The sequence below is a fragment of the Ceratotherium simum genome, chromosome 21, assembly GCF_057802395.1.
Source record: "Ceratotherium simum simum isolate JZ-2026a chromosome 21, ASM5780239v1, whole genome shotgun sequence".
Classification (NCBI taxonomy): Eukaryota; Metazoa; Chordata; class Mammalia; order Perissodactyla; family Rhinocerotidae; genus Ceratotherium; species Ceratotherium simum.
In genome coordinates this window covers 39,177,662-39,192,545 of record NC_141920.1, presented here as the reverse complement: position 1 = coordinate 39,192,545, position 14,884 = coordinate 39,177,662, and positions in this window count along the sequence as shown.

Here is a 14,884-nt window from a genome sequence, read left to right as displayed (position 1 = left end):
ATGCAGCTTTGTGGGGATAAAGCAGAGCATCTTTTTGTTCCCCGAGCAACACTGTCCCTGCTAAGGCACACCACATTGATTGTTTTTATAGCATCTATACAACTTTCCTTATTGCATATGATGTAATCAAAATAATATACTCCAATAAAGGAGAGCGACAACTTGCAGATAGCAAGAAAAATAGACTAGAGGAAGAAATAGGGAAGGAGTGAAGGAAGAAAATTGCAGGCTAGCCTAGCAGTGGAAGGTTAAATTGAGTGCAGTGGTTCTCAATTTTGGACACACATTGGAATTACCTAGGGAACTTTTAAAAATACTGAAGCCTGCGGGCCGGCCATGGCGTAGCGGTTAAGTCCACGCACTCCGCTGCCCGGGGTTGGATCCCAGGCTCGCACCCATGCACCTCTTGTCAGGCCATGCTGTGGCAGCATGCCACATAAAGTGGAGGAAGATGGGCATGGATGTCAGCCCAGGGCCAGCCTTCCTCAGCGAAAAAAGAGGAGGATTGGCAGATGTTAGCTCAGAGCTGATCTTCCTTACAAAAAAAGAAAAAAAATACCAAAGCCTGGATTCATTCACCAGAGATCCTGATTTAATTGGTTTGGTGGGTAGCCTTGGCATTGGGACTTAAAAACACAGAAACCTCAGTTGACTCTAACGTGCAGCCAAGATTGAGAACCAGTAGCTTGGTGTACCAAACCGTGCAATTCTTCCATTACTGAGTTAAGAAATCACGTTGCTTCAAATAATGCCTCTCAGAAGTCAAAAGAGGCTCCAAGGATATTAAAAAATGAAGAAATACAGGAAGAAGTTGTAAAAATGTTGGTATATTTTAAAAGTTTACTTTTAATCAGTTAATACTTGCAAAGAGCACTGTGCAACATAATTACACATTAACTCATAGTGCTTGCTGTAAGCCAAATAATGGCCACAAAGATGTCCACATCTGAATCCCCAGAAACTGTGAATATGTTACCTTACTGATAAATGGGATTTTGCAAATATGATTAAGTTAAGGATCCAGAGATAAGGAGATTATCCTAGATTATCTGGGTGGGCTACAAGGGTAACGACAATGGTTCTTATAAAAGGGAGGCACGAGGGTCAGAGTCAGAGGAGAAGTGAGGCTAGAAGCAGAGGTTGGACTGATGCCATTGCTGGAACGGGGCCACACACCAATGAATACAGGTGGCCTCTAGAAGCTGGAAATGGCAAGAGATGGATTCTCCTGTAGTTCTCCCAGAAGGGACACAGCCCTGCCAACACCTTGATTTTAGCCGCCAAGACCCATTTTCAGACTTCTGGCCTCCAGAACTGTAATCTAATAAATTTATGTTGTTTTAAGCCACTAAGTTTGAGGAAAATTCTTACATTGGCAGAAGGAAACTAATACAGGGCTAGTGGTTGGTCTATTAATGAGATACAACTTTCAAGTTGTTTGATAAACATTTTCTTTCACTCCTGTACCCCACTCCCATCCCTATGGATAATGTAATCTAAAAATGAGATTGAAAGCCTAAAATTGGAGCCCTCTGTGACTGCACAGCCACAGCCAAATGAGCCCATGGCCCCCAGTGATAAGCTCTGACTCCAAGGACATTTGATGATGATGCAGATAATATGAAATAGGATACATGTTGATATTTGCCTAAATACAACGCCCAAAACAGATAAGTAGAGATTCTAAATAATCATTTGTTCACTTATTCATCTATTATTCTATTCGTCCATTCATTTCTCCATTTAACCAACACTTTTTGGCTCCTGCTATTGTGTTGGGCAGGGGGTATGATACACTACAGTTAGGATTGCCAAACAAAATACGCTACACCAGTTAAACTTGAATTTCAGACAAACAACAAGTGATTTTTTAGTATAAGTGTGTCCCAAATATTGTATCATGTTAACGTTGTAATATTGTTTGGTGTTTATTTGAAATTCAAGTTTAACTGGGCATCCTATATTTTTTTTTTGCTAAATCGAGTGACCCTAAGTATAGTGATTTTCAGCCAGAGTTCCAGGACACGCTATTGTGTTACAAGTAATTTGTTGCTATACTTTGTGAATGACCCATAAAAACTATAAAAATTAGCCTTGATTCTCTGTCACTGAATTTATTCTGATATGTAATATTGTGTCAGAGAGAGAAGAGCACGTTTTTGGTCAGAACAGGAAGAAAGAGGCCATGCCCACAATACTTGTGCACCCCCTGGAAAACGAGAGATGACAGGGTTTGTTGAAAAGTAGCAAAAAGAGGAGAGCAGGACTGATCTGGTGTGTATTTCAGAGGCTCATGAACCATCTTTGGAATTCTGGCCCTGACATTCACGAGCTGTGTGATTTAGGGGAAGTTGTGTAATTTCTGAACTTGTGGGGGGTTTTCCCTATAAAATTAGAACATTGTCTAATTTACAGGTCATTTAGTCAATCAACTAATGTTTATTGCATACCTGCTATGTGCCAGACATCACTCCAGCTGCTAGAGATGCCATGTTGAATAGCCCAGGCAAAGTCCTTATTCTCAAGGAGCTTATGTTTCTTTGGTTACTGTGATGATTAAAGAAACTATCACAGCACTGGAGCACATAGCAGGTGTTCAGTGAATGTTATGGAATGACAACTTTAAGTACTGAAGACTTAAGACCCTACCCTCAAGAGGCTTACTCTCAAGTGAGCAGGTTGGTCCTGCCTGCCTTGTTAAGTCATAGGCCTAGGAAATTCTATTTGGGGGAAAACTATTTTAATTTTGAATAGCATAGAGTGTAATTTTCCTCTGGGCCTAGGAGGAGCTGGCAAAGGAGAGAACTGACCTCATTACGTTCTGTGCTTCCTCAGTGAGGTAAGTTTCCAAGAAACAGCTCACGGCATGAAGAAGTATAATGGATTCTGTGATGTGTTTGCCTGGAATCAAAAGGCCCGTGATGGGATGTTGGATCTTTAGCAGGTTTGGTCAGCCACGTGGAGACGGCTGTCAGTCCCGAGAGGCAAGAGTCTCAGACATCTCAGTGTTTGCATCGTTTCACTTATTCGGGTAAAATTTATTGAAGTAATTTCCATGCAGGATGGAGGTAAACGTCCGTTTCCACAGCTGACTGCAGTTCACATTGCTTATGTGCAAACATTTGGCAGCAGCAGCATGCACTAAGATTCTATAGGAAAGAAATTTCTGATGGAATCCACAATATTCTCCTCATATTGTAATGTGCTACACTTCTCTAATCTGTGTGCATGCCTAGAAAAGCATATATAGGAAAGACATTTATCCACAGCAGAGAAAATCATCTGTTTATTCAACAGCTACCCACCGGATGTCCTTTATTAAGCGTAGTGCTGTGTGCTAAGGAGAAAGAGAAGAAAACTCATGTAAGACCTTGCTACTTAAAGTGTGATCAATCCTTGGACAACTAGCATTATCTTCTACAAGTTCTTCGGAAAGGCAGAATTTCACTCCACCCCAGACCTACTGAACTACAATCTACATTTTAACAAGGGCCCCAGGTAATTCAAATGTACATTATAGTTTGAGAAGCCCTGATATATGATACGGTCATGATCACCCAGAGAGACTACACCCTATGGAGAGAGAATAACACACGAGCTATTAAGTAACAATGAGAATAACTGCACGACTTTTCTCAAATTAAAACCCCAACTTGCTGCAATGCTGTTCTCTTTCTTTTCTCGCACTGTTATTTCAAACTTTTTTGACCACAAGCCACAGTGCTGAACTAATTTAAATTTATATTATTCTTGTCTGTATGTGTTTATTTCCTGGGTTTCATTTCTTCCTCATGAATTCTTAGCTTTGGGCATGCAAATTCTCTAGTCACCTTGTATTTGAATAATGCAGTTTCAGTAATATGAGGATGCTTTTTACCCTCAGCTTCAAACATTTGTGCCAATAGGTGATACCAGATTAACAGAACAGGTGAAAAATGACCCCAAAATCAATTATATTAGGGTTTGCAATATTCCTATATTTGCACTAAAGTTTGGTATGTCTCCTTTTCTGTGAACTCACATTGATTTTTTTTAATTGAGATATGATTCACATACAAAAAATTATAACCCTTTTAAGGTATACAATTCAATGGTTTCAAGTGTATTCATAAGGCTGTGAAACCATCACCTCATTTCCAGAATATTTCATCTCCTCCCAAAGAAATTCCATAGCCATTAACCGTTACTCTTCATTCTTCCTTCCCACAGCTCCTGGTCACCACTAATTTACTTTTTGTCCCTATGGATTTCCCTATTCTGGACATTACATATAAATGGTATCATTCAGTATGTGGTCTTTTGTGTCTGGTTTCTTTCACTTATCATGTTTGCAAGGTTCATCCATGTTGTAGCATATATCAGTTCTTCATCCATTTATATGACTGAATAATATTCCATTATGTAGATATACCACATTTTTTTATATATTAGCCAGTTGATGAACATTTAGATTGCTTCTGCTTTTTGGTTATTATGAGTAAAGCTGCTATGAACGCTCTTCTACAAGTATTTGTATGAACAGATGTTATCAATTCCCTTCTGCACATACCTATGAATGGAATTGTTGGGCCATATGCTAACTCTATATTTAGCATTTTGAGGAACTGCCAAACTGTTTTCCACAGCTGCTACACCATTTTAGATTCCCAGCAGCAATGTATGATGGTTCTAATTTCTCCACATCCTTGTCAACATTTGTGTTTGTCTGTGTTTTTTATTATAGACACACTATTTGATGTGAAATTGTATTTCATTGTGGTTTTCATTTACATTTCTCTAATAACTAATAATGTTGAAAAATGATGTGCTTATTGGCTGTTTGCATATCTTCTCTGGAGAAATAGCTATTTAAATCTTTTTCCCATATTGGTCTTTTTATTGTTGTGTTGGAAGAATTCTTTATATACGGTGGATACTAGACACTTAATAGATAAATTATTTGCCAATATTTTCTCCCATTCTATGGGGTATCTTTTCACTTTACTGACGATGTCCTGTGAAGCACAGAAGTTTTTTTGTTTGTTTGTTTTGATGAAGTCTAATTCATATCTTTTTCTTTGGTTGCTTGTATTTTAAGAAATCTAAGAAACTATTGCCTAATCCAAGGTCATGAAGATTTACACTTCTGTTTTCTTTTAAGAATTTTGAACGTTTAGTTCCTACATTAAATTCTTTGATTGGTGTTGAATTAAGTTTTGTATATGGTGTGAGGTAAGGGGTCCAAGTTCCATTTTCAATGCTGACATCCAGTTGTGCCAGCACAACTTGTTGGAAACTTGATTTTTGAATTGCTTTGGCACCTTTAACAAAAATCAATTGACCATAAATGTATCGGTTTATTTCTAGAATCTTGATTCTATTCCACTTAGCTATTTGTCTTTATGCCACTACCACACAGTCTTGATTATTGTACTTTATATTAAGTTTTGAAACTGGAAAGTGTGAGTCCTCTGATTTCGTTCTTTTCTAAGATAATTTTGGTTTTCTGGGTCCCTTGAATTTCCATATGACTTTTAGAATCAGCTTAGAAAATATTGCTGTCTTAACAAGTAAAATTTTCCCATCCACGTACACGAGTTACCTTTACATTTCTGTAAGTCTTCTTTCATTTCTTTCAATGATGTTTTTAGGTTTTCAGTGTATGAGTTTTGCATTTCTTTGGTTAAATTTATTCCTAAGTATTTATTTCTTCTTGGTGCTATTATAAATGGAATTGTTTTCATAATTTCATTTTCAAATCTTTCATTGCTAGTATATATAAATATGATTGATTTTTGCATATCAATCTTGTGTCCTGGAAACTTGCTGAACTCATTTATTAGCACTAATGGATTTTTGTGGATACTTGAGTATTTTCTATATAAAAGATGGTGTCATCTACAAATACAGAGAATTTTACTTCTTCCTTTACATTCTGTATGCCTTTTATTTCTTTTTCTTGCCTAATTGGACAGGCTGGAACCTCCCATATTATGTTGAATAGAAGTGGCCCTTGTGATTTTCCTGATCTCAGGTGTGGACTTTTATCATTAGGTGTAATGTTTTCTATGGAAATTTTATAGATACCCTTTATCAGGGTGTCTTACATTCTTTGTATGTTGAATATTTTTATCACAATATTCTGTTGGATTGTGTCAAATGCTCTTTCTGTGTCTATTAATATGATCATGTGGTTTGTGTCTTTTATTCTATTAACGTGGTGATTTTATTATATAACTAATGTGTTATTAATTCTATTAATTTTCCATTGATTTATTTTCACATGTGGGACCCATTCTTGCATTCCTGGGATAAATCTCATTCAGTCATGGTGTATAATTCTTTTTATATGTTGCTGCATTCAGTTTGTAAGTATTTTTTTTTTTGAGGATTTTGAATCTATATTCATAAGAGATATTGTTCTGTAGTTTGCTTTTTCTCATAATGTCTTTTAATCTTCAGAAGTGTTTCCTCCTCTACTACATTTTGTAAGAGTTTGTGAAGCATTTTTGCTAATTCTTCTTTAAAGATTTGGTAGATTCACCAGTGAAGCCATCTGATCCTGTACTTTTCTTTGTGAGAAATTTTTTTATTACTAACTAAATCTCTCCTCATTACAGGTCTATTAAGATCTTATATTTCTTCTTGAGTCAGTTTCCTAGTTTATGTCTTTCTAAGAAGCTGTCAATTTCCTCTAGGTTATCTAATTTATTGGTATATAAATTTTGTAGTGTTCCCTTATAATCCTTTTTATTTTTATATAAGTTCAGCAATAATGTCATATCTTTCATTCATGATTTTAGCAATTTGAGTCTTCAATCTTTTTCTCTTGGTCAGTCTATCTAAAGGTATGCTAACTTTATTGATCTTTTCAAAGAACCAACATTTGGTTTCTTTGGTTTTCTCTACTGTTTTTCTGTTTTCTATTTCATTAATATCCCTTCTAATGTTTATTATTTCCTTCTTTCTGCTTGCCTTGAGTTTTGTTTGCACTTCTTTTTCTAGTTTCCTAAGGTTGAAGATTAGGTTGATTTGAGACTTTTGTTCTTTTTTTTTTGGTGAGGAAGATTGGCCCTGAGCTAACATCTGTTGCCAATCTTTCTCTTTTTACTTGAGGAAGATTATCCCTGAGTTAACATCTGTGCCAGTATTTCTCTATTTTGTATATGGGGCACTGCCACAGCCAGGCTTTAGGAGCAGTGTGTAGGTTCAAACCTGGGATCCAAACCCATGAACCCCAGGCCAACAAAGTGCAGCATGCAAACTTAACCCCTAGGCCACCAGGCCGGCCCCTTTTTGTTCTTTTTTAATGAAGGTTTTTACAAATAAAAATTTCTTTAAGTGTTGCTTTCACTGCATCCCATAAGTTTTGGTATGTTGTATTTTTGTTCTCATTCATTCAAAGTATTTTCTCATTTTCCTTGATATTTCTTCTTTGTCCCATTGGATATTTAGGAGTATTTTCTTTAAGTTACACATAATTGTGAATTTCCAAAATTTCCTTCTGTCATTGATTTTTAATTTTATTCCATTGTGGTCGGAGAACATACTCTATGTTGATTTCAATCCTTTCACATTTATTGAGACTTGTTAGATAGCCTAACACGTCTGTCCTCAAAAGTGGGCCTTCTCAAGTGTGACACTCGAAAATAATGTGTATTCTTCTGTTGTTGGGTGGAGTATTTCACAGATATATGTTAAGTCTAGTTGGTATATAGTGTTGTTCAAGTCTTCTGTTTCTTTGCTGATCTTCTGTTTACTTGTTTTATCCATTATTGAATGTGGAGTATTGAAGTCTCCAACTATTATTGTTTAGTTTTTTGTGTGTGTGAGGAAAATTATCCCTGAGCTAACATCTGATGCCAATCCTCTTTTTGCTGAGGAAGATTGGCCCTGGGCTAACATCTGTGCCCATATTCCTCCACTTTATATGGGATGCCACCACAGCATGGCTTGACAAGTGGTGCGTCCGTGCACGCCTGGGATCTGAACACGCGAACCCTGGGCCGCCAAAGCAGAGCACATGCACTTAACCGCTGCGCCACCAGGCTGGCCCTCCAACTATCATTGTTAATTATCTGCTCCCTTCAATTCTACCAGTTTTTGCCTCATGCACTTTGGGGCTCTGCTTTTAGGTGTATATATGTTTATAATTGTGACATTTTCTTCATGTATTGATCTTTTTATCATTATAAAATGTCCTTATTTGTCTCTAGTAACAGGTTTTGTCTTAAAGTCTACTTTGTCCAATAATTGTAGAGCCAATCCAAGTATCTTTTGGTTACTCTTTGCATTATGTATCTTTTTACGTCCTTTTATTTCCAATCTATTTGTGTCTTTGAATCTAAAATGTAACTCTTTTAGACAGCACATAGTTGGATCATGTTTTTTTCAATCCATTTTGCCTTTTAATTTGAATGTTTATCCATTTTCATTTATTGTAATTACTCACAGAGTAAGGTTTACATTCATCACATTTTGCTATTTGTTTTCTATGTGTCATATATTTCTTTCTTCCTCTATTCACCCATTACTGTTTCTTTTGTGTTAAATAGATATATTCTAGCATTCCATTTGAATTCCATTTTCCTTTCCTTTACTATATTTTTTGGGTTATTTTCATAGTGGTTGCCTCAGGATTATAATTAACATCTTAATTTATAACAATCTAGTTGCCTTAACACAAACTTAATTTCAATAGTATACTGAAACTTTGCTCCTATATTGCTTGATTCTCTTACATCTTTATGCACCATGTGCTTATCAGCACAGATTTATAGTTGTTGATTTATGCAGATAGCCTTTAAATCGGGAGAAAAAAAGTTATAAAGCAAAACACATTTATAGTGTCTCATATATTTGCTTACATAGTTACCTACATACTACCTGGTAGTCTTTATTTTTCATGTGGGTTGAATTTACTGTTTAGTGTTCTTTAATTTCAGCCTGAAAAACTTTCTTTAGAATTTCTTGTAGGGCAGGTCTGCTAATGATGAGTCCTCTGTTTTTATTTATCTGGTAATATCTTCATTTTGCCTTCATTTTTGAAGAATAGTTATGCCAGATATGGAATTCTTGACTGAACTGGTTGAAAAGAAAAGTCTTTCAGCCCTTTAAATATATAATCCCACTGCCTTCTGGCCTCCATGGTTTCTGATGAGAAATCAACTGTCAATCTTATTGATGGTTCCTTGTATGTGATGATTTCTTTTCTCTTGATGCTTTCAGGATTTTCTTTTTGTCTTTCAATAGTTTGATTACGATGTGTCTAGGTGTGAATATCTATGAGCTTATTTTACTTGAAGTTTTTTGAGCTTTTTGTATATTCAGATTAGCATTTTTTAAATTAAATTTGGGACCATTATGTATTTAATAGTCTTATCATTTTTCTCTCTCCTCTCCTTCTGGGACTGCCATTATGAGTATGTTGGTAGGCCTCTGAGTCTCTGTTCATTTTTCATCATTTAGTTTTTCTTTCTGTTACTCAGAATGGATAACCTTACTTAATCTATGTTCAATTGTGCTGATTCTTTTTTCTGCCTGCTCAAATCTGCTATTGAGTTCCTCCAGCAAACTTTAATTTTAGTTATTGTACTTTTCAACTCTAGAATTACTAGTTGGTCCTTTTGGATAATTTGTGTCTCTTTATTGATATTCTCTATTTGATGAGACATCATTCTTATGCACTCCAATAAACTGTATGTTCTTTGACCATAATTAAAATAGTCTTCGCCTAGTAAGTCCAATACATAAGCTTCCTCAAGGGCAGTCTCTATTGACTGCTCTTTTTCCTGTGTATGCACCATATTTTCTAGTTGTTGTTGTTATTGTTGTTGTTCTTTTGCATGCCTTGTAATTTTTTTGGAAATTGAACATTTAAAATAATGTGGTAACTTGGGAAATTAGACTTTACTCTCTTCCCCTGTTTTGCTGTTGTTGCTGTGTTCTGTGTGTATGGTTGCAATGGTGGTGGTAGTGGTGGGTGGTTGGTTTAATGGCTTTCCTGAATTAATTCTGTAAAGCATCTGTTCTTTTTCATTTGTGACCACTCAAGTCTCTGCCTAGTTAACATCATGGTCAGCTAGTGACTGGACAGATATTTCCTTAAATGTCTAGAATCAATAAGTCTCCCAGTCTTTGTTAAGTCACTCTGTGTGTCAGGAAACACCTTGAGTACTCGGCCACGTATTTGACAATTCTGCCTTACCCTTCACTTCCTGCTTGCAAAGAGCCTTAAGGTCAGCCATAAGTGAGAACTTAAGGTCTTCCCAGGTCTTTCCTGAGCATATACACACTCCTATGCATGCCTTTAGATCCCTGTGAGTGTGTGCAAGCTTTTCAAAACTGCTGTGGCTATCCCATTTCTCAGCTTTTCCTTTTAAGTTTTTGGTTAACCTATTGTTTTCTCCAGCTGTTATCTACTGCTTCAGACAGCCACAAAAGTAGGCAGTCTCCTCAAATTTTTTTACAAACACCCCCAGGTAAAAGGTGTTTTGCATTAGGTGAGGTCCAAGTCAAGTCAAATAAAGACAGCTTTGCAAGTGTGGTCTTCCAGAAAACAACTAGACAGGTCGAATAATGACAATCTGTGGGAATGAAGTTTGATGGAGCTTCAACCCTGTTCCTCTTCTAGTTGCTGCCAGGCTGCAGTATTTAACTATGAGTGTGGGCTCTAGGTTTTCAAGGCTACCACAAAGCTGAAAGGTGGGTTGATGGGAAGGGAGCAAGTTAAAATGTGCTAAGAATAAAGCTCACTGTTTTTACTGAGACTCACCCATTGGTATTGAATAGACACTTCCCATATAACTGCAAGCCTTTGGTTAATTTCTAGAGTTATGAAAATGTTGATTCTGATTATTTTTTGCCAATTTTCTTGTATATTTTATGGGAGAGAGAATTTTCAGAAGTCCTTAGACCCTTACACTGCCATTTTTGCTATCAATCACATTAATTATTTTAAAGATATAAAAAATATACCAATATTTTAATATTGGTGTGAGGGGAAATTAGAAAGTTTTTATATTTCATCTCATTTTACTGTTTAACATCCCTCTGTGAGGACACAATATGTTATGTGTGTCATAGTCTAGCTTTATGAACATTGTGCATACTTATTTTACTGAGAATATTGCAAAGGTACAAAAATGGTCTGTATTGCCTTAAACACAAATAAACAAAAGGATATTTTTTGAAGATGCATATTTCTCAAAATGGTAGGTAGACCTTGGATACATGGACTAGCTATCTAGGAGAAAGAAATTGCTTCAAGCCTGGGCTTAAAATTCAAGAAGTATGGTAAAATAAGTCTTGATTTAGGTGTTTCATGTTCAAGATAGGGCCTGGAACTTGATGAAGCATTAAGGAGCTAAGAGTAAAGTTTCCCATTGTGGAGTGATAGCCCCCAAAAGCTAGCAAGCTTGGGTGAAATCAGTACTTTTTTGTTATAAATCAGACAGTTTATGATCCTGGTGTTGGCTACGTTTATTTTCCTTTCATTAACATTTAAGGTGCTATCACTTTCTGAAAGCTGGGCAAGGATGTATATTCAAGAGAAATCTAGCCTCAGTCTGATCCCATCTAGAAAATTAATTGACCAAAAGTCAATATTTTTCCTATTTCAGATCAAGTACAATATCATTTTATGTCCTTACAGTCAGAGCTTATCATCAGGGTCCAGGAGGACATTTTGGCTTAGGCTGCATAGTCATGAAGGGCACTTCAATGTTAGACTTTCCATCTTATCTTTAAATTATATTATCTATAAGGTCAGAGGGAAAAAAAAAGCACTACAGGACTGAAAGAAAATATAAGACCTGGCTACTTAAAGTGCAGTCTGTGGACAATCAGTATCACTACCTTCTGAGAGATTTTCATACATGTAAAATCTAAGGCACCACCCCAGATCTACTGAACCAGAATATACATTTAAACAAGATCTCCTGGTGATTCATGTGCACATTAAAGTCTGAGAGGCACTGCCATAGATAATCTAGCCATGGATTGTTGAAATTTGATTGTATACACTCCATTAAACAAGGCCTTGGGGAATTTGAAAGGTTGTTTTTGGTCTTTCTAGCTACTCCGCTCTCTTCAATTGCAAAAGCAACAGGGCAGCTAAAATATTCTAACATCAAAGTAGCCTCTTATAAATTATTAGCTGAGCTATATTAAATATCATTCTATATAACTTTGCAGTAAAATTTCTATGGTAAGAAATAGAGAAAAGTCATGCTTTTATCCCCAAGAACATTGCTTTATGCTTCCTAGAGAAATTCCAGTCACATCATTCCATGTACTGAACAGAGTCTACACCTTTTTGGTTGCTTCTTGAAAGAGATGCCAAACACCATTCTTAGACTTTTAATAGAGAGAGGTGGAAATGATGATAATGGGCAGCAGGTCTTATCTTGTTGCATAGGTGAAATTTCTAAAATTTTTTGACTATACGAATTGTCACATTATATGAGAAATGTAATACTATGTTGTCCAGGGGTCTTGGAAGAAAAGGCCCGAGAAGATAGGGAAGATCCATGGATAGCAGGAGTTGTCTTAAATCAAGTTGTCTAAAGCCAGACCCTGAAATGAGGATTCAGATGCATGTGATGTACTGAGGGAGGGCTCTTAGGTAAAGGGGAGTAGGGAAGCAGGATGGGGAGATGAGCACTGTGGTATGAGTTGATGCGGTATCCAGCTTCAACCCAGTCCCATAAGGAACTCTGGAGTATGAATTTCACCACAGAGCTCCCTTTGAGGCTGTGGTGTCCTCATGTGAGTCAGTCATTGACTGCCCTCAGAGGGTAGACATGACCTCCTAGGTGAGGCAGTTCCCCTTGGCTGAGGACGATTCTCCAGATAAGGGGCCCCTGTGGCAGCCAACACAGCAGCTGGGGTATGGGTGCATCAGCTGGGAAAGGAGATCTGGGCAGGGCACCAACAGGGCTACAAGGGGATCGTATTGGGAGGGAACAGAGACTCTGAGGCGCCCACACTATTAATCATGAATAGAGAACTCAGTACAATCTGACAGCCTCAGAGGAGACAAAAAGCAGATCTTGGTATAGGGCATATTTTCCATTCATCCGTATTTATTTAATCTGTATAATTTTAGCCCTTATGATGTGCATAGCTCTAAGCTGGGCACTGTCTGGTTTTTTAAGTATTTCATATGTGGGTCTTACTTTGGAGTCCCTTAAATGCAAGCCCTGAAACAAGCACTTGGCAGCAGGTGGTATACCTCAGAAGTAACTCCTGGGAAGCACAAGGGAGGGTTAAGGAAAGTGAGACAGGGAAGGGTGAAAAGTTTCCCTCCAAAATAGATTGTGAATTGTTTACAGTAAAAACCCTTCTATAGCAGGTCATCACTTTGGGCCAATGAGGCTCAGTCCCATTGGTGACTTTCTGAGGAATGCACCCAGAATTGTACCACCAATTACCATCCCTTACATGAGGATTACTTCTGGAGATGTTAACTCCACAGCACATCCTGGCCACCCTGAGTGTGGCTGTATATAATGTGACTTCAGAAGAGAGAGAGAGAAGTTTAGACTAATCAAAGAAGGTTTTTACAAGAGACAAGATTTGAATATAGGGCTTGAAAGATTGCTCCATCTGAGACAGATGAAAAGCTAAGGAATGTGACACTATACCAAGGTGAAGGAAGGGTGTTTGAACTTAACCCTGCAGGAATGAGATGTTATGAAGATTAATATGGGCATGGTATGTAATACAAGCACTGATTTATTAAGATCATTATAGTAGAAGAGTGTAGCAAGATGGTCAAGCATGCAGCCATTCAACAAACATTCATTAAGTGTAAACTGTATGCCCAGCAATAGCACCATCAGGGCCAGAGACAGAACACTCCAGAACTTATCAAGCATGGTCCTCCAGCCTGAGTTAAGTCAGTACCGAGCAGCATTCTCTAACAGTAAATATTACCCCTCACATGTGGTTCCCACCTTGCCCACTCTAAAGGTTCAGGGAGGCCATCCTAGCTGACTCAGGTTGAACTTGTGGGGCTCCTGGGCACATCCAAGGGAATTCTCCTACATTAAGTGGGCTGGAGGTTACTGAGCCAAGGCTCAGGAGGGCAAGGTTCTAGTTCACCCTCTGCCAATAAGGCATTTCATGAGTTTTTCTCCTCTCTAGGACTCCATTTCTTTTTCTCTAAAAGTAAGAAGACTGGACCTGAGGAGGTCTACATGCTTCTCCTACAAACTCTGCTCTGACAAAACCCCAACCCTCATTTTACAGAACTAGTACCTATCTGATTTGCCATCTCTTCAAATTGATGTCACTCATCCAACATGTTCTTCCAGAAAGGTCCTCCAATGCTTTTGATCCTTCCTTTAAACTATCTTGGCTAAGTCATTCTTCATATTAAAGGTCTTTTTCCCATTTGCAAGGTCCATAAGGCAAAACATTCTTTTTTATTTCTTTCAAATTAGCCACCTTGTATTCCTCTTAAATAAAATCTAGTGGAAATTCCTTGCCTCATCAATTTTCATAACTCCCTGCAAACTCAGGCACGCCTTCCCTTTGCACAGAAAGCTCTTCTATGGCATGATGAACAAATACCTTTAAATCAATATTAAATATTTTCCATTTCCCACTGTATAATATTTTTAAAGAAGAAAAACATACTTGTCAGAAAATGTGCTGATCGATAACAGAATAGACCATGCCTATGGAAAGCCTTTCTATTCATAATACAGAGCTGCTACAAAGCTGGGGAGGTGGTGGCTTGCCGGAACCTTAGCCATAGACTCCAGGAATAAATAAAGTACCATTCTAGATCTACAAAATGACAATAAATGTCAGTGCTTATAAGTATCCCCAAATCTGCATGGCCAATAGCAGAATCTAAACAGGCCAGGTGTTCAAATTCCCACTCTAGACAGAGCTC